General features: G+C 44.0%; 1 long non-coding RNA gene across 1 annotated transcript; it reads left to right on the top strand.

Moving 5' to 3' along the window:
• The first annotated feature begins 1,098 nt into the window (after positions 1 to 1,098).
• On the top strand, positions 1,099 to 4,041 carry LOC138837192 (uncharacterized). The gene is made up of 3 exons (XR_011375225.1): positions 1,099 to 1,208; positions 1,629 to 1,740; positions 3,886 to 4,041. It is a non-coding gene; the product is annotated as an uncharacterized lncRNA (long non-coding RNA).
• The last annotated feature ends 14,311 nt before the right edge of the window (positions 4,042 to 18,352 follow it).

Here is an 18,352-nt window from a genome sequence, read left to right as displayed (position 1 = left end):
GGATAATGGCATGAGACCGCATGTTCCGTGTGTGGCCACCAGGGGGCAGGAGTGGCCCACAATAGGGATTGTACTTGTCACTTGTGTTTACTCTTGCTTCCCTGGGGCCCCCAATCATGATTCAAAGCCACCATGGACAGCAAAGTCCTTGAGACTCATACCTACAATTAACCATCAAAAAGGAAGTGGGGCTGCACACACACACACACACACACACACACACACACACACACACACACACACACACACACAAACACAAACACACACACCACATGAATGCAAAATCAGAGATTTCTACACTGCAGTCTTTGGGTATTCTCTACTTTTTCCCCCACTAAGCCTGGTGGCTGCTGGCCCAGGTGTTTGGTGCATACAACATCACCTGGCATCTTCAATTTTGGAGGAACAGAATGGCTAGAAGGTCAACCTTCCCCCATCCCAGCTCCTTGATTGGGTCATCGTCTATCCAGGCCCTTTGGGGCTCCTTTACAGACTCGCCAAGATGCCTTCAAAAGGCATCACATACTGGGCACTGGTGGCTCATGCCTGTCATTCTAGCTACGCAGGAAGCTGAGATCTGGAGGATCATGGTGCCAAGCCAGTCTGGGCAGGACAGTGTATGAGACTCTTATCGATGAACCATCAGAAAAAAAAATTGGCATTGTGGCTCAAGTGGTAGAGTGCCAGCCTTGAGAAAAAGAGCTCAGGGACAGCCTTCACGACCAACAACAACACGGAGAGGCATTGCATGATGTCTTTGGGATTGGCATGGGCCAAATGTAATTGGAATTAATTATAATTGGAATTAATCAAGTCCTCCAAGACAAAGCAGTACCTCCTTTAATCCTGTGCTCCTCCATCTCGTCTCACCCCCTGGCCTTGTTCGTGCTTTGGGTCAGCATGGTTCTGGCTGGATGGGAGGGCTCCAAGGAAGATCCCAGAGCAATCACCCCACCTCCTTCTGCCCTGCTCACCCTGATGCTTCTGCTCTTTGCCATAGACCTTCTTCCTGGAATCCATCCATGAGGTCATCACCACCATCATAGTGGTGAGTGGTGGGTGTGGCCTAACTAGGGGCAGTCAGAGGTGGAAGTAGGTCTGGGACTAGGAGCTTCCACTTTGGGTGTGGGCTGAGGCCTGGGCTGACTTTTATTTCATCCTGAGCCTTGCAGTGGTAGGGAGACAGTTTAGACTTTACATTGAGTCAGGTAAGATTGGAATCTGGAGGACCACTTGTGTGGGGAAGGATGTGGGACTCAGGGGGCCACTGTTGTTGGTATTTTCTTGGGACTCCCCCCTCCCTCTCTCATCCCTCAATGGTAGAAGAAAAACTTCAACTCAGGGTGTGGGAAGAGGGGGCAGGGGAATATTTTGGGTTGAACCAGATTTGTGCTTCATATTAATCCTAGCCCCTACTTCCTATTTATCTGAGGAATGGCCATATGGGTTTGGGAGGGGGAAAAATCATCCTAGCTGAGAATGTGGATCAGTGGTAGAGTGTTTGCCTAGCATGCCAGAAGTCACCAATGGGCCACCAATAGGCCATTAGATGTCCCTTGAGTTTGGGCCAACTCCCTTCAGCCTCTGCCCTACCCTACCCCCAGTTTAACCTTCCCGTTGCCCGGCAGATGGAGGCCTGAGAGAAAGCCACTTGGTCACCTACTTCTGGTGGCTGCCAACGCTTTTGAGAGTCAGTATGTCACATAGAGAGTCGTCATCTACATCAGTCTACCGGAGAAAGTGAGAAAGCACTCCTCCCCTGAGCCTGGAAGCTGTGGGTAGATCTGGATGTGGGGCATCTGGGGCAGGACCTGCTCCTTGGGGGAATCCACTATGGGGTCGGGAACCCTGACCTCTCCTCTGGCAGTTTCCATGCTGTCTTCAACTTGCTTCTGAAGCAGTGTTGGGGAGGGGGATGGGAGGCTCAGCCTGTGCTGGCATCTGGAAACTGCTGTCTGTGCTTTCCCTGGCTAGGAGTGACAGCAGCTCCTCAACACTCTCCTCTTCTCGATCTTCTCCTGGGACAGCCAGTGCATGCACTGGGCTTTTTCCCAACATAGCTCATTCAGGACCAACATCTGCTCTTTACAACACACCATGAGGGACTCCTTGATAGTTTGGATGTGTGCCAAAAGCTGGCTGCATCAATGGTGGAGCTCACCTGCTGGACTCTGGAAGTCCACCTCATCAGGCAGGTCATGGATGAGGGTCTGTGGCTCCAGCTCAGTCTGGCACTGAGCTGCTGGGTTGGCCATGGGGTGCCTGAAGCTAGCCCACCATTCTTGGGTCAGGAGTTTCCCCCTGTGGATCTCATCCTCCAAGAGCACTCTCAGAGCCATGTCACTCTTGGTCTGGGGAACCTCTCCATCCTGTATGATGGTCACATGGGGTGGGGGGGGATTCACCTCGTTACCTTTTGCTTCTCCAGGGCTCATCCCTTCCCCTTCCCCAGGGAAAGCCAGGAAGCTAGCTCAGCTGGGCTTGCAGGCATTCCTCCTGTGATCTGGTGGCTTCCAGGCACTTGAGAGTGTCCTGCCACTTCGGGGACACCACCTGGTCCCTCCAGTTTGTTGAGCCCTTCACTTGCATCAGCTGCTCCAGCAGCTGGATCTGCCTCTCTAAGTGCTGCTGCAGGGCCTCCTTCTCAGACCACAGTCGCTCATTGGAGACAGGAGGTTCTGAACTCCTGCACTGGCCCAGGGACTGCTCCTGCTGCTCCTGAGCTGCTTGGCTCTCTCTCTCTCAGCCACCACTATCCATTTCTCTATCTTCTTCTCTGAGCAGTCCTACTGCTCCCGCAGATGTTTCTTCATCTGCTGCTTTGTGTCCAGGATGCTGGCAAGCTCCTCCTTCTCACTGCTCACCTGGTGGAGAGCGTCCCACAGCAGGGCCAGCTTTTCCTCCGGTTGTCTATCCCACACACATGCACATCGTGGGGTCTCAGGGGTCTCCTGCTGATCCTAGGCTTTCTCCTCCAGTCTCTGCAGTTGCTCCTGCTGCTCCACGTTCTGAAGATGGAGACTGGTTTTCCTGGACCTGGATATGAAGTTGTTCCTCCAGGTTATTCAACTCCATCTTCAGTACCTAATGCCCTCCAGCGCTTGTTGGAACTTGCATATTCTCTTCTTCATGTTGCTCCTCTGTATCTACAGCACTTCCACCTTCTCCTGCAACTCTGTGTTCACTTGCTCCAGGTCATCAAAGTTTATGGTATTTTCCTCGAGCTGAAGGATCACATCATTCATCTGTTTGAGGAACATTTTGGTCTTCTCCTTTGCAGCAGTGACCAGAGAAGCCACTATCTCCAGCTCTGCCACACGCCACTCTGTAGCTGGTGACAGCTTCATGCTCCCTTTCTCTGTCATCAGCGGCCTGCTGCACTTGGGCCAGTGCACATTGTAAATCGCTTTCTGCCGAAACCAACCGCTGTATGGGTGCCTTTTGGATTTCTACCTCCATTTTTGGTGCTGCATGTATCTGGTCTATCTTCTCCCTCTCTTACTCCCATTGACCCTGCGGGTCTGTCTCCCTACTTCAGTGGTTGGATCTTGGCACAGAGTGCCTGGTTTCTTCTTTTCTGTGGTCCAGGGTGGGCACCATATGCAGGTAGCACCTCTGTGGATCCTTGGTGGGATTGGGACCCTTGACACTCTGGACCCTGGTGGCTGTGACTGAGTCCAAAGGCAGGGTAGGCCCATGGTCGGCATCACCTTTCGTTGGACTCTCCATTCAATCTCGCTCCCCAGTGGTGTTTGTCTTGGGGATCCCTCCCTTTTTTCTTGTTCTTTGTTTTCTTGAATGTTTCAGGTCTGTCGGGAGGATACTGCTGCTGTTCTTGTGGCAGCTTTTTGCCCACAGTTCTCTCATTGATTCTTATTGTTTCAGACATTTGAGCGCCAGGACGGCAAAGTTGGGCTGGCCACATTCCCAGGCTCTAGAAAATCTTCTATTCTCCCACTCACTGACTAGGACATCATTTCCTACTCTACCTCAAAGTCACCTGGAGTCTCTTGCTCACCACTCAGCCACCTCTACATTCCTCAACTGCTGATATTGGTGTCACCCAACAGAGGGATTCCAGGTGCTACTGGGAAGCATGTAATATGGGCATGTCCACTATTCTTGGATCCCATTGGTGAAAAAGAACGATGAAAAAATGGGGGTGTGCCTGGAATCCTGGGATGCAGACCAAATGGGCCTAGTCAACATGACAGCAGCTCCTTTACCAGGAAAGTCTGTCCAATCCAGTTGGGGACAAGAGGGAGACCTGCTTTAGCCAGATGGCTGCACAGATTGTTGTGTATGTCTGTTTTTGCCAGTCCTGGACCTTGAACTCAGGATCTGGTCACAGTCCATGAGGTGTTCTTGCTCAAGATTAGCCCTCTACCACTGGAGCCACACAGCTCTACTTCTGGCTTTGTTGGCATTGAGGTTGGACAGGTGTCTCAAGGACTTTCCTGCCTAGGGTTACTTTGACCATGATCCTCCTATCACAGCCTTGTAAGTATCAAGGAGGACTGGTGAGAGCCACTGGTGCTTGGCTAATCATTGTTCGGGATTATGGCTTCCTCAGTAGCCTGCAAGCCTTCAGCAATGCAAGGTGAAGTATGCTTTGGAGCCAGATCACTCAGACCCAGATGGCCATACTGCAAAGTAAGAAAATGTAAAAATGCCATCCTGCCACTTTTTTCTGTGCAATTCCCCCGTTGCACAGGGCCTGAAGTTCTAGGATCCCAGGATAGCTTGTGTTTCCAGCGGCTGCACCCCAGCCTATGGTGATGAAAGCTGAGGCACGGTTACCATGACCTGAGTTCAAGACCATGCTTGGCAAAAAAAGCAAAAAAACAGAAAAAAAATAGCTCCCTGGCTTGCAATTCACGCTGTTTCTCCTACCTTTGATTTTGAACTTAAGGCCTGGGTAACTCTGAAGCACTGTGGACGAAGGGGAAGCTCACCATGCTTGAAGACAAGAAAGTGAGGCCTGGTCCCTAGGCATGAATTAAAGTCCCAGCCCTAGAAAAATTCTATTTATATATATTGTAAAGGTAAGATTTCTACTTACATATAGATTTTCAGTCCATGTCCTGTTTGTATTGGTTATTTATTGTATTTTTGTTTTATTCATTTATTTTCCATTTTTTAATTGTGAAAATACTGTACATAGGGGATACAATTACATGGGCAAGATAATGAGTACATTTCATATCAAGCATTGTAGCCTCCTCCTTTGTTTCCACTTCCCATCCCTTCCCATGTTCCCTCTCACCCCCCCAACCAATCCTCCCTGCTCCTCCCCCGCACTCCCCCTGCACCAATGTTGTAAAGTTCATTTTTGACATAACGACTTGTACATCTCATTGCTGCAATGGGTCCACCTGTATCCCTATTTAAACGATTAATTTTTCCTGTTCCCCTCCACAAATTATACCGACATCAAATACAGTGAAAGCAGGTGTTAATACTGTGGGAGAGGGACGTACAAAGCAACAAAGAAATAATATTATACATGTGTTAGAAACAATCACAAGAGAGAGAAAAATCATTTGAGTACATATCTTAGGGTTCATTTCCCTGACATCACCTTATCTGACCTATTATGCTTGACCCAGACATATACTAGATATTGCAAATAAGGGAAACCATGGGACCTATGTTTCTTTGGGCCTGGCTTACTTCACTTAATATAATTTTTTCCAAGTCTTTCCATTTCCTAATAAATGGGGCAATGTCATTCTTTCTGATGGAGGCATAGAATTCCATTGTGTATATATACTACGTTTTCTTGATCCATTCATCTACTGAGGGGCATCTGGGTTGGTTCCATATCTTAGCTATAGTAAATAGTGCTGCAATAAACATAGTCGTGCTGGTAGCTTTAGTGTGGTCTTGTTTGTAAACATTTCGGTAAATGCTCAAAAGTGGGATTGCTGGGTAATAGGAGAGTTCTATGTGAAGTCTTTTGAGGAACCTCCATACTACTTTCCAAAGTGGTTGAACAAGTTTACACTCCCACCAACAATGCAGTAAGGTTCTCTTCTGTCCACATCCCCTCCAGCATCTGTTGTTATTAGAGTTCTTGATTATAGGCATTCTAACTGGTGTGAGGTGGTATCTCAATGTTGTTTTGATTTGCATTTCTTTTATGGCTATGGAGGTTGAGCATTTCTTCATGTGTCTATTGGCCATGCTTCTTTCCTCTTCAGAGAAGTTTCTCTTTAAGTCTTTTGCCCACTCTTTTATTGGGCAATTGTTTCTTTGAGGATTTGTTGTTGGGCGATTTAATTTTCTGATTTCCCAGTATATTTTAGATATGAGATTTTTTATTGACTCTGATGACACACATTCCATTCATGATATTGATGACAACCCATCACATAGTATCTAGATTTGCACATGTGTTCTCCATCATGTCTGACACCCAGGACTCTCAGAGAAAAGGAAAACAGCTATCACACTCAGCTTCTTACTCCATGATCCAATTGTTGGCAGTGCTGGGATCTGAACTCAGGGCCTAGCAGACCCAATTCAGACCCTGAATGGGTGTGTCAAAACTGCAACCTCAAGCCAATGAAGCTGCCAGGGCATTTCCAGACCCTGAGATTGAGCTGCAGGAGTGGACAAAATAGCCATACATGGATAGATAGGTGGTAGAACAACAAAAAATATATATTTGTACATAGTGCCAGAGATATCTACCTAATATTCAATGACATCAACTACATTCCTACTAACTCTTAGGACTTTATTATGCCACCATTGAAGGAATAGTATTCTTTTCATGCTTAATTAACCATTCATTAAGATGAATCATTGTCCTAGGATCACTGCCTCTAATTTTGGACTTGACCAATACACGCAGAAACTTCTCATTCAATCATGAGTTTGCTAACATTTCATTGTTATTCCCATGCATAGGAACAAGTATCTTGGGATCTCCCCGCACTGGTAGGTGTCAGGACCAGGATTCAAGCTCAGGGCCTATTTTGCTGCATGGGCCTATGGTTTCCCTGATGGGCCGTTAGCCTTCTCCAATGCAAGGTGAAGTACCATTTGCAGCCGTGTAATTCAGACCCAGGATGGTCACCGTGCAAAACAAGAAAATATAAAAAATCCATCCTGCGACATTTTTTCTGTCATTTTTCTGTCATCTTTTCCTGTCATTTTTCTGTCAGTTTTTCCTGCAAAGTTTTAGAGCCTAGGATCCCAGGATCGGCTACAGGCCCATGGGAGCCCACCAGCCTGAGGTGATCGAAGCTGAGGCAGAGTTGTCATGAACTGAGTTCAAGTCCCATGCTTGGCAATAATAATAATAATAATAATAATAATAATAATAATAATAATAATAATAATAACAATAGCACACCCTGGCTCAGAATTCTCACCATTTTTCTGCCACCTCTGAGATTCCAACTCAGGACTGGGTAACTTTGTTGCACTGTGGGGGAAAGTGAAGCTCACCATCCTTGAAGACTACAAGGTCAGGCCTAGTCTCAGGGCCTGAACTGAAGCCCGAGCACTGGCAAAAATCATATGCTCACCTACTTTATACATAGGATCTCTCTTTACATAGGGATGTGGAATGCATCATGCATTCAGTGTAGTTATTCTTTTTATTGTGTGCCTTAGTCATGGATGCATTTTGTATTTTATTGTATAAGATGACAGCTATAACTGTGCTGACATGGATGGCAACTGATTCCCATGAATATAGAGTTGCCTATATAGCATACTGCATCCTAGCTGAGACCCAGGACTTTCACAGGACAGAGAAACAGGTGCAACGATTGGCTTCTCACATCAGGATTCATCTTTTGGCAGTGCTGGGATCTGACCTCGGGGAATGGCAGGACCAATAGGTGAATGGGTCCAGGTAAGCACACCAGACTGTGAGACACTAAGGAGCGAGGCCATTCCCAGGACCTGAAATTGAGCCCCGTGTGGGCGTGGGGCAGGGCGGAGAAGGGGAGCACAACAGTCATCCTTTCATAATCTAAAGGTAGTATGTAAATAAGTACATATTTGTATAGAGTAGGATGGCGACCAGTGATGGAATCCAGTCTACCTTGTGACTAATGATTCTTGGATCTTCCCCAATGCCTCCATTTCATGACTGTGATGATTATGGCCATGTTTCATCAACTCTTCATTAAAAATAATCTATACCCCATAAGTCCTGCCTATCATTTCCTACTAGCATCAAACTGGAACTACTCATTCAAAGATGAGATCCATCGAATTCCATGACTCTTCCTAGGTCTGGAAATGAGTATCTCAGAATCTCCCACCATTCCCTCAATGCATGGGGGCTGACTAGGATTCGACCCCGGGGCCTACGTTGCTGGGTCGGCCTCTGGCTCTTCTGATGGCCAACAGGCCATCAGCCACACCAGGTAACCTTCACTCTGCAGGCCACCGTGTTTGGACCCAGCATGGTCAGCATGCAAAGGAAAATAAATGTAAAAGTGCCAGGTGGAACTTTCCACCGCTTTTATTCCCCCTCGGGGCTTTTATTTTTCCAGCAAGCCCCTGGATCCTAGGGTCCGAGGTCTGTGGGTCCAGAGGCTGCAGCCTAGGATGATCAGAGCTGAGGCAGAGTTGCCATGACTTGAGTTCAAGGCCCGGCTCTGGCAAAAAAAATAAATAAATAAAAAATTATGAATGAAGCACCCTAGCTAAGAACTCACACTGTGATACTGCTAGAGCTGGGATTTAAACTCAGGTCTGGGTAACCCCATTGCACTGTGGGAGAAGGGGAAGCTCACCATCCTTGAAGACTAGAATGTCAGGCCTGGTCCAGGGCTTGATTTGAAGCCCAAGCACTGGACAAAATAACAAGCCCAACTCTTTTACATATAGGATCTCTATTTACATACAGGTTTGGTATGCATCTTGCATTCAATGTAGTTATCTTTTTTTTTATTTTGAGTCTTATTCATGGATGTATTGTTTATTTTATTGAGTATGGTGACAGGTATATCTGTGCTGACATGGATGACATCCTATTCCCATGGCTATAGAGTTGCCTATATAGCATTCTCCATCCTGGCTGAGGCCCAAGACTTACACAGGACAGGAAAACAGGTGGATCGATGCGCTTCTCACATCAAGATGAATCTTTCGCAAGTGCTGGGATTTGAACTCAGGGACTAGCTGGCCCAATTGGTGAATTGGGTCAATTTGAGCACACCAGCCTGTGAGCCACTATGGAGCTAGGATGTACCCAGGTTCTGAGACTGAGCCCTGGAAGGGAGGATCAATATAATCATGAATTCATCGTTTAAATACAGGATCTATATTATCATACATGGATGGGTGACATCTTGCATTCAGTGTACTCGTTCTCTTTATTTTGTGTCTTATGCATGGATGCAATGTGTATTTTATTGATTATGATGACAGATATAACTGTGCTGACATGGATGGCAACCCACTCCTTTTGGTATAGGGTTGCCTATGTAATAATCTCCGTCCTCCCTGAGACCCAGGTCTTTCTCAGGACAGGAAAACAGATGGATCGATAGGCTTCTCACATCAGGATAATCTTTTGGCAGTGCTGGGATACAAACTCAGGGCCTAGCAGGCCCAATTGGTGAATGGGCAAAAGTGAGCACACCAGCTTGTGAGCCACTAAGGAGGTAGGCCAGTTCTAGGACCTGAGATACAGCCCTGGGAGAAGGGGATTAGGAGGGGGGAAAATAGTCATGCATTTGTAAGTGCAAGTTAGTATGCAAATAAGTACATATTTTTATAGTGTAGAAGAGATGGAGACCTGTGATGTGATCTACCTTGTGACTACCAATGCTTGGATCTTCCCCGATGCCTCCATTTCATAACTGTGATGATTATGGTCATGCTTCATCAATTCTTCATTAAAAATAATCGATATCCCATGAATCTTGCCTATCATTTCCTACTCACATCAAGCAGGAACTACTCATTCAAAGATAAGATTGATTGTATTCCAGGACCCTTCCTAGGCCCAGAAACCAGTGTCCCAGGATCTCCAGCAGTTCTCTCATAGTAAAAGGGCTGACTGGGATTCATCCTCGGGACCTCCATTGTCTGGTTAGCGTGTGGCACCCCAAAAAACCAGCAGGCTTTCAGCCATGTCAGGTCACCTTCACTCTGCAGGCAGCCATGTTTGGACCCAGAATTGTCACCATGCAAAGGAAGCCCCAGCACTGGACAAGCCCACCTCTTTTAAACATAGGATCTCTATTTACATAAAGATGTGGCATGCACCTTGTTTTCAGTTAATCTTTTTATTTTGTGTCTTATTCATCTATGTATTGTGTATTTTATTGAGTATAGGAGGAAATATATAACTGTGCTCACATGGATGACAACCTATTCCAATGGGTATAGAGTTTCCTATGCTTTCTAGATCCTAGCTGTGACCCAGGACCCAGCATAGGAAAACATCTGCAAGGTTTGGCATCTCACATCAGGATGAACCTTTTGGCAAGGCTAGAAGTAGAACTCAGGGCCTAGCAGAACCAACTGCCAAATGGGTCAACATGAGCACACCAGCTTGTGAGCCACTAAGGAGGTAGGCCATACACAGGACGTGAGATCTAGCCCTGAGGTGGGGGTGGAGCACCATATTCATCCATTCATAAGCTGAAATTAATATGCTAATAAAGGCCTGTTTGTATAGAGTAGGAGATGTGGTGAGCTGTGTTGGAATCCTATCTTCCATGTGACTACCAATTCTTGGATCTTTCCCAATCCGTCAATTTCCTGAATGTAATTATTATTGTCACACTTCATGCAGTCTTAATTAAGATCTTGCCTATCATTTCCTATGTGAATCATGCATGCACTTCTCAACTCTTCCCTAGGCCTGAATTCAAGCACCAGTACTGAAAAACATAACATTTATAGACATTTTAAATATTGGAGTTATATCTCTATATTCATTTTAAATCATGTTTGTTGGAGTGATTCATTATATTTTATTATTATTAATTGATTGATTGAGTTAGCATTTATTTTATGGACTGTGAGTACACCTATAACATTTATTACATTTGTTCCAATCTATTCCATAGCATATAGCTTTGAATACATAACATGCACATCATACTTAAAACCCAGCACTTGCACAGAAAAGGAAAACAGGTGTCACACATGGAATCTACACCAGGAAGAAACTTTGGCAATGATGGGACCTTGACTGAGGGACTAGGAGGCCCAATTCCTGAAGGGGTGAGTGTCAGCATGGCAGCATCTAGCCCATGCAGGTGCCAAGTGGATCTGAAGACCTGGGATCGAGTTCCAGGTTTGGCCAAAATAGCAAAAATGTTCTATGCATATGATGCTATACAAATAAATATAAATTTAGATATTTACATACTGCCAGAAATATCTATTTAGTGTTCAATGACACATACTACGCTCCTACGGATTCTCAGGTCTTTAGTGAGGACTCCATTTAATCAATAGTATTCTTTTAGCGCATAATGAACTATGAATTAAAATCAGTCGGTGTCCTGTGATTATTGGGTCTAATTTTCTGCTAGACTGATTGATGAACTACTCATCGAACCATGACATTGTTCACAGTCCTCTGGTGCTCTTATGGACAGGCAATAGTTTCTCAGGCTCCCCAGCCCTTTGTAAGTGGCATGACCGGGATTCAAACTCAGGACCTAGGTGTCCAGGTTGGCCTATGGCTTCGCTGCCAGCCTGCCAGCCTTCAGCAGTGCCAGGTAACCTACAGGTTGCAGCCATGTCATTTGAAACCAGGATGGTCACCATGCAAGGAAGGAAAACCAAGAAACCGCCGACCATCCACAGATCGCGGTTTTTTTTGGTGCTGTTTTCATTTTGTTTTCCTGTCAGTCCCTGAGGCGTACTATCCCATGATCGGCCGTGAGTCCAGAGGCTGCACCATCCCAGCCTAGGGTGATGGAATCTCAGGCAGTGTTGCCACAACTTCAGTGCAAGCCCCGTGATTGGCAACCAATCAATCAATCAATAAAATTTTAAAATATTAGAAATATCTGGGCGCCGGTGGCTCACACCTGTAATTCTAGCTACTCAAGAGGCTTAGGATTGTGGTTCAATCCAACCCAGGCTGTACAGCCCATGAGACTCTTATCTCCAATAAAGCACTAGAAAACCAGAAGTGGTGCTGTGGCTCAAGCGGTAGTGCACTCGCTTTGAGCTGAAGAGTGCATGGACAGTGCCCAAGGCCAGAGCTCAAGCCCCACGAAAAAAAATTGTAAAAATACTAATGAAGCTCCCCAGCTTGGCATTCAAAACTTTTATTTTTCCTCTCAGGCCTGGGATTTGAACTGAGAGTCTGGGTAAATCTAATGCACTGTGGGGGATGGGGAAACTCACCATCTTTGAAGACAAGCAATTCAGGCCTGTTCCCTAGGCCTGAATTCAATCCCAATCCTGTTAAAGTAATATTCATCCACATTTGAAATAATGATTAATATCTACATACTTTTGTTTACCGCATATTATTTTACTGTGTATGTATTTTATTTCTTGCACTATTCATTCATTCATTATTTATATTGACTATTATTACACTTATAACATGTATTAAATTGATTACATCTTATGAGAACTATACAGATTAGCATATGTATTATATATCTTACTTCAGACCCAGGACATTCACAGAAATTCTATAGTAGATGATCCCATGCTTAGAAAAACAGAAAGAATACACCAACCAAAGTCGAATTCATCCCTAGGCACCCCAGTGGCTCACATCTTTAATCCCAGCTACTCAAGAGGTGAGAACTGGAAGACGAAATTTCAAAGCCAATCCAGGCAGAAAAGCCTGAGAAACGACATCTCAAATTAACTGGCAAAAAGCAAGGCTACAGGTATAGCTGAAGTGGTAGAAAATCAGCTATGAACAATCAAGCCAAGAAAGAGCAAGCTGAATTAAAGTGCAGAGAGAGGTGGATAGGGGAAGAAAGCAGAGAGAAATCCTCCAAAAACAGAGAAAAAAACAACAGTACACACATCCCACCTAATTTATGGCACCAACAAACTGAAAATAAAAAATCAAGCTTGTACAGTTGTATAACTTTACATGAGCACATATGCTTTTAGGTACACTTCAAAGCTATGTTTTAATAATATCTATGTAGATATATTAAAAATGTATGTGTATATATATATATATATATCTTTAAATAAACTAAAAAACTAGCCAATGAATAAATACTTCTGAATTAGTGCCTTAACCATGGCTTTATAAATTATATATATTAAAAGTGTATTCCAAGTTCCTTTCATCAGAATCAATCTTTAATAAGTTTGTTCATGCACCAGGTGACAGTGGCTCACACCTATAATCCTAGCTACTTAGGAGGCTGAGATCTGAGGATGGGAGTTCAAAGCCTGCCTGGGCAGGAAAGTACGTGAGACCCTTATGTCCAATAAACCGGAAATGGCACTGTGGCTCAAGCATTAGAGCACTTGCCATGAGTTGAAGAGCTGAAGGTGGGCAGCGAACCCTAGAGTTCATGCCCGACCACCGACAAAAAAAAAAAAAAAGAAGAAAGAAGTTTGTTCGTATGGATCATAAAATTCTAACCTTCTGAGCTTTAGGAAACTTGCCTTCCTTTTCTTCCACGGTCTTATGCTCTTTAGGCAAGTACTCCACTACTGAGCTACATCCCAGTCCCAATGTTTTTGTTTTTCAATTTATAATTCACTTTATTCCCAAAATGCTTACAAGTACCTACTGTCCTCACAGAATTAGTATTCATTCAGAAACCCAACCTTTTGTGGTATGAGAACTCTCCTACTGTATTTTGTGGTAGGCACTGAGGAAAACTCACACGATGCAATTGCAGTGAGTTTATAGTTATAGAAATAACTCTAAATAGAAATAACATCAACTGTCCCTCTAGGGAGGAATGATGTACTCATTTTCATTCTCACTCTTCATGGCAGATGTTCAAAATGGAAACACCAATGTGCTATGCTGAAATGTAAACGTTTAAACCCCTTTTTAAAAAACTCTCATGTTATAAAATCAAAATGTATCAAATAAAGGTGAACCTTAAAGTGAACTTTAAAAAATATGAGAAATGCTAATGAAGCTCCCTGGCTTGAAATGTGTGCTATTTTTTTGTCTGCAAGGCCTGGGATTTGACTCGGGGTCTGGGTAACTCTTGCACTCTGCGTGAAGGGGAAGTTCTCTATGCTTGAAGATCAGAAAGTCAGGCCTCTTCCCTAGGCCTGAATTCAGGCCCCAACCTCGGAAAACGTAGTCTTCACATGTATTTTAAAGATAGGATTGAACTTCCAGACAGGTGTTCAGTCTATATCATGTTTGGTGTGGTTATTCATTGTACTTTTTGTTTTATTCATTTATTTACCGTTTATTTTATTGACTGTGATGACACCTAACCATGTATTACATTGTTTACACCCTATCACATAGCATTTAGATTTGCAGACTTGTTCTCCATCATGCCTGACACCCCGCACTCTCACAGAAAAGGAAAACAGGTGTCACACTTGGCTTCTTACTCCAGGAGGAAATTTTTGGCTTGCTCTGAGATTGAGCCCCAGGGCGGGCCAAAATAGCCATACATGGATAGGCAGGTGGTAGTACACCAATAAATACATAATAGTACAGAGTGCCAGAGCCATGTATCTAGTATTCAATGACATCTGCTACATTCCTACCAAGTCTTAGGTAGTTATTATGCCTCCATTGAAGGAGTATTATTCTTTTAATGCCTAATTAACCATTAATTAAGTTCAATCAGTGTCCTAGGATTATTGCATCTAATTTGAGTCCAGACTGCTGTACGAACTATTCAATCATGAGTTGCATACCATTCCATTGGAATTTCTTTCTTTTTTGGGGGGGGGGGGGGTTGCAGGCATGGGGCCTGAACTCTGGGCCTTGGTGCTGTCCCTCAGCTCTTCAGCTCAAGGCTAGTGCTCTACCACTTGAGCCACAGCGCCACTTCTGCCTTTCTTCTTTTTGCTTATGTGGTGCTGAGGAATCGAACCCAGGGCCTCAGGCATGCAACCCAAGCACTCTACCACTGAGCCACTTTCCCAGCCCCTCCTTCGGAATTTCTAAGCGCAGGCAGGAGTCTCTTGGGATTTCCTGTCATTGGTAGGTGTCAGGACCAGGATTTGAACTCAGGGCCTGTGTTGCAGTGTTGGCCTATGGCTTTCCTGACAGTCCGCCAGCCTTGAGCAATGACAGGTCACCTGGGCGTGGCATCCATGTCATTCAGACCTAGGATGGTCACCTTGCAAGGAACCATAGCCAAGAAACCGCCTACCATGTACGGCTTGCGGATTTTTTTACTGTCATTTTCATTTTGTTTTCCTGTCAGACATCAGGTCGTAGGATTCCAGGATCGGCTTTGGTTCTGGAAGCTACACCCCAGGTTAGTGTGTTGTAAGCTGAGACAGAGCTGTCACAATCTGAGTTCAAGCCACGTGCATGGTCAAAAACAAACAAAAAAATTAAATTAAAAAAATTAAAACAATTAAAAAATTTTTAAAACAATTATTTATCTCCCTGTTTTGCAATTCGTGCCATTTTTTCTGCCAGGCCTGGGATATGAACTCAAGATCTGGGTAAATAGGCAGCACTGTGGGGCTAGGGGAATCACACCATACTTGAAGTCAAGAAAGTCAGGCCTGTTCCTAGCCCTGAATTCAAGCCTCAGTCCTGCAAAGCATACTCCTTATATGCATTTTATTTACATTTTAAAGACAGGATTTATACTTCCATATAGTCAGACAATATCATGTTTGGTATGGTTATTCATTTCATTTCTTGTTTTATTCATTTATTTACCATTTATTTTATTGACTCTTTGAGCCCTATATGGTTTATTACATTGTTTACTTCCTATCACATAGCATCTAGATTTGTAGATGTGTTCACTATAATGCCTGACACCCAAGACTCTCTCAGAAAAGGAAAACATGTGTCACATTTGGCTTCTTACTCCAAGATTAAACTTTTGGCACTGCTGGGATCCGACCTCCGGGCCTAGCAGGCCCAATTCATGAATGGGTAAGGGTGAGCACGGCAGCCTCTAGCCAATAAAGCTGTGAGGTGGTTCCCAGGCACTGAGATGGAGCCCCAGGTTTGGCCAAAACAGTGATAAATGGATTGGCAGATGGTGGTATACAATTAGTACATATTGATAGAGTGCCAGAGCCATCTATCTGACTGAATGACGCCTACTACATTCCTACCAACTCTAAGGTATTTATTATACTGCCTTTGAAGTAATATTATTCTTTTCATGCTTAATAAACTATCAGTTAAAATCAGTCAGAATCCTAGGATTATTATATCCACTTTTAGGCTCGACTGATGCACGAACTACTCTTTCAATCAGTGTTCCTATGCATAGGAACGAGTGTCTTGTGATGTCCTGCCATTGGTAGGTGTCAGGATTTAGATTTTTAACCCAGGGCCTATTTTGACAGGTTGGCCAATGGCTTCCCTGATGGCCCACCAGCCTTCAGGAATAGCAGTTCAGCTCCACTTTGCAGCCATGTCATTCTGACTCAGGATGGTCACCCTGTAAAGAAAAGAATAACGTAAAACCCCCAGTCTTCTGCAGCTAGGGACTTTTTGTGCTGTCCCACTTTTTTTTTTCTTCCTGCAAACCCTTTGGGATCCCAGGATTGACTATGGGTGAGAGGCTGCAGTCCAGTCTAAGGCAATCAGAGTTGAGGTATATTTGCCACAACCTGAGTTCAAGCTCCATGGTTGGCAAAAAAAAAGAATAAATAAATAAATAAATAAATAATTTAAATAAATTGAAAATAATCCCCCTGGTTTGGAATTTCTGCCAGTTTTCTTTCCTAGCCCGGGATTTGAACTCAGGATCTTGGTAAATCTGTAGCAATGTGAGGGAAGGTGCAGAGTTTCTACTACTTGAGTTCAAATCCTGTGCCTAGCCAAAAACAAAAAATTAAGTCACTGACCTCATCTGGGGAGTGGGAGGGTAGCTGTGGAGGTGGGAGGGAAGGGATGGCAAGGGGAAAACAAAGGAGGAGGTAACAGTGCTCAATAGTAAATGTACTCATTACTTTGCTTATGTAATTGTAATCCCTCTATACAATATTTTTCAACAAAAAATGTACAAAAAAGGAAACAACTTAGAGCTCAGATAAGCACTTTGCAGGTAAGGGAAGCATGTCTGAATAGATATACAAGATTATACACTGCTGCTTTTAAAATATTCAGTTTGGAACTGAATAAACATAATTGCATCTATTAAAAATTCTCACTGTCTTGGAACTGGGGTTAGTATTTCTGCCACTGCTGGGATTTGATCTCACCATCCGGGTAACTCTTTTGCATCATAGGTGAAGGGGAAGCTCACTGTCCTTGAGGAAAAGAAATTCAGGGTACAATTCCCAGGTTCTAAATTAAGTCCTTATAGTGGAAAATAATATTTATGTACATGTGTAATATATGTTACATTTTACATGTGTATGTTTATTACAAACTGTGATTTTTATGATTGATTTTGTATTTCTGTATTTCCAATTTTTTTCATTTACTTATTGTTTATTGTATTAGTATTATTATACATATAATATTCATTACATTTTGCACATCTATTATATAATTACACACTATAATTTAGGACATTGACTCATTTTTCATTAATACTTTATTAAGTGTTGAAACCTGATACAAAATTAAATGGAGGCATTTGTCACAGCCTTCACATGTTTACAGGCTCTCTCAAATATGAGCTGTGACTTGTTTATCTTTAATACCTTCCTATAGGGATTTCTTTAGATGATTTATACTCAGAAGCCTTTCCTTGAGGATAGGCAAGTTGAGAGATAAAATTGTAAGGGTGGGACTGGGAATGTGGCTTAGTGGTAGAGAGCTTGCTCAGCATGCATGAATGCCAGGGATTGAATCCTCAGTGCCACAAACTCAGAAAAAGCCAGAAGCTGTGGAGTGCTCAAGTGGTAGAGCACAAGCCTTGAGAAAAAGAAGCACGGAGACAGTACCTAGCCCCTAAGTTCAAGCCCCAGCACTGGCAAAACCAATAGGCCAGATGTCAGTGGCTCATACCTGGAACCCTATCTTTTCAGGAGGCTGAGTTCTGAAGACCACAGTTCAAAGACAGCCTAGGCAAGGAATGCCTGTTAGAATCGGATCACCAACGAACCACCAAAAGGCCCCACGTGGCACTGTGGCTCAAGTGGTAGTGTGTTCGCCTTGAGATGAAGGGCTCAGGGACAGTGCCCAAGCTTGAGTTTGAGACACACAATGGGAAAAAGTGAGAGTTAATCAAAGTACTTTTCCTATTTGCTAATTAGGAGAACATTCTCTGGAAAATGAACTCTGATGTACACC

The sequence above is a fragment of the Dipodomys merriami genome, unplaced genomic scaffold (assembly GCF_024711535.1).
Source record: "Dipodomys merriami isolate MVZ:Mamm:240054 unplaced genomic scaffold, mDipMer1.0.p SCAF_266, whole genome shotgun sequence".
Taxonomy (NCBI): Eukaryota; Metazoa; Chordata; class Mammalia; order Rodentia; family Heteromyidae; genus Dipodomys; species Dipodomys merriami.
Note: the sequence above shows the minus strand (reverse complement) of the source record. Positions and strands in the feature narration are given on the sequence as shown.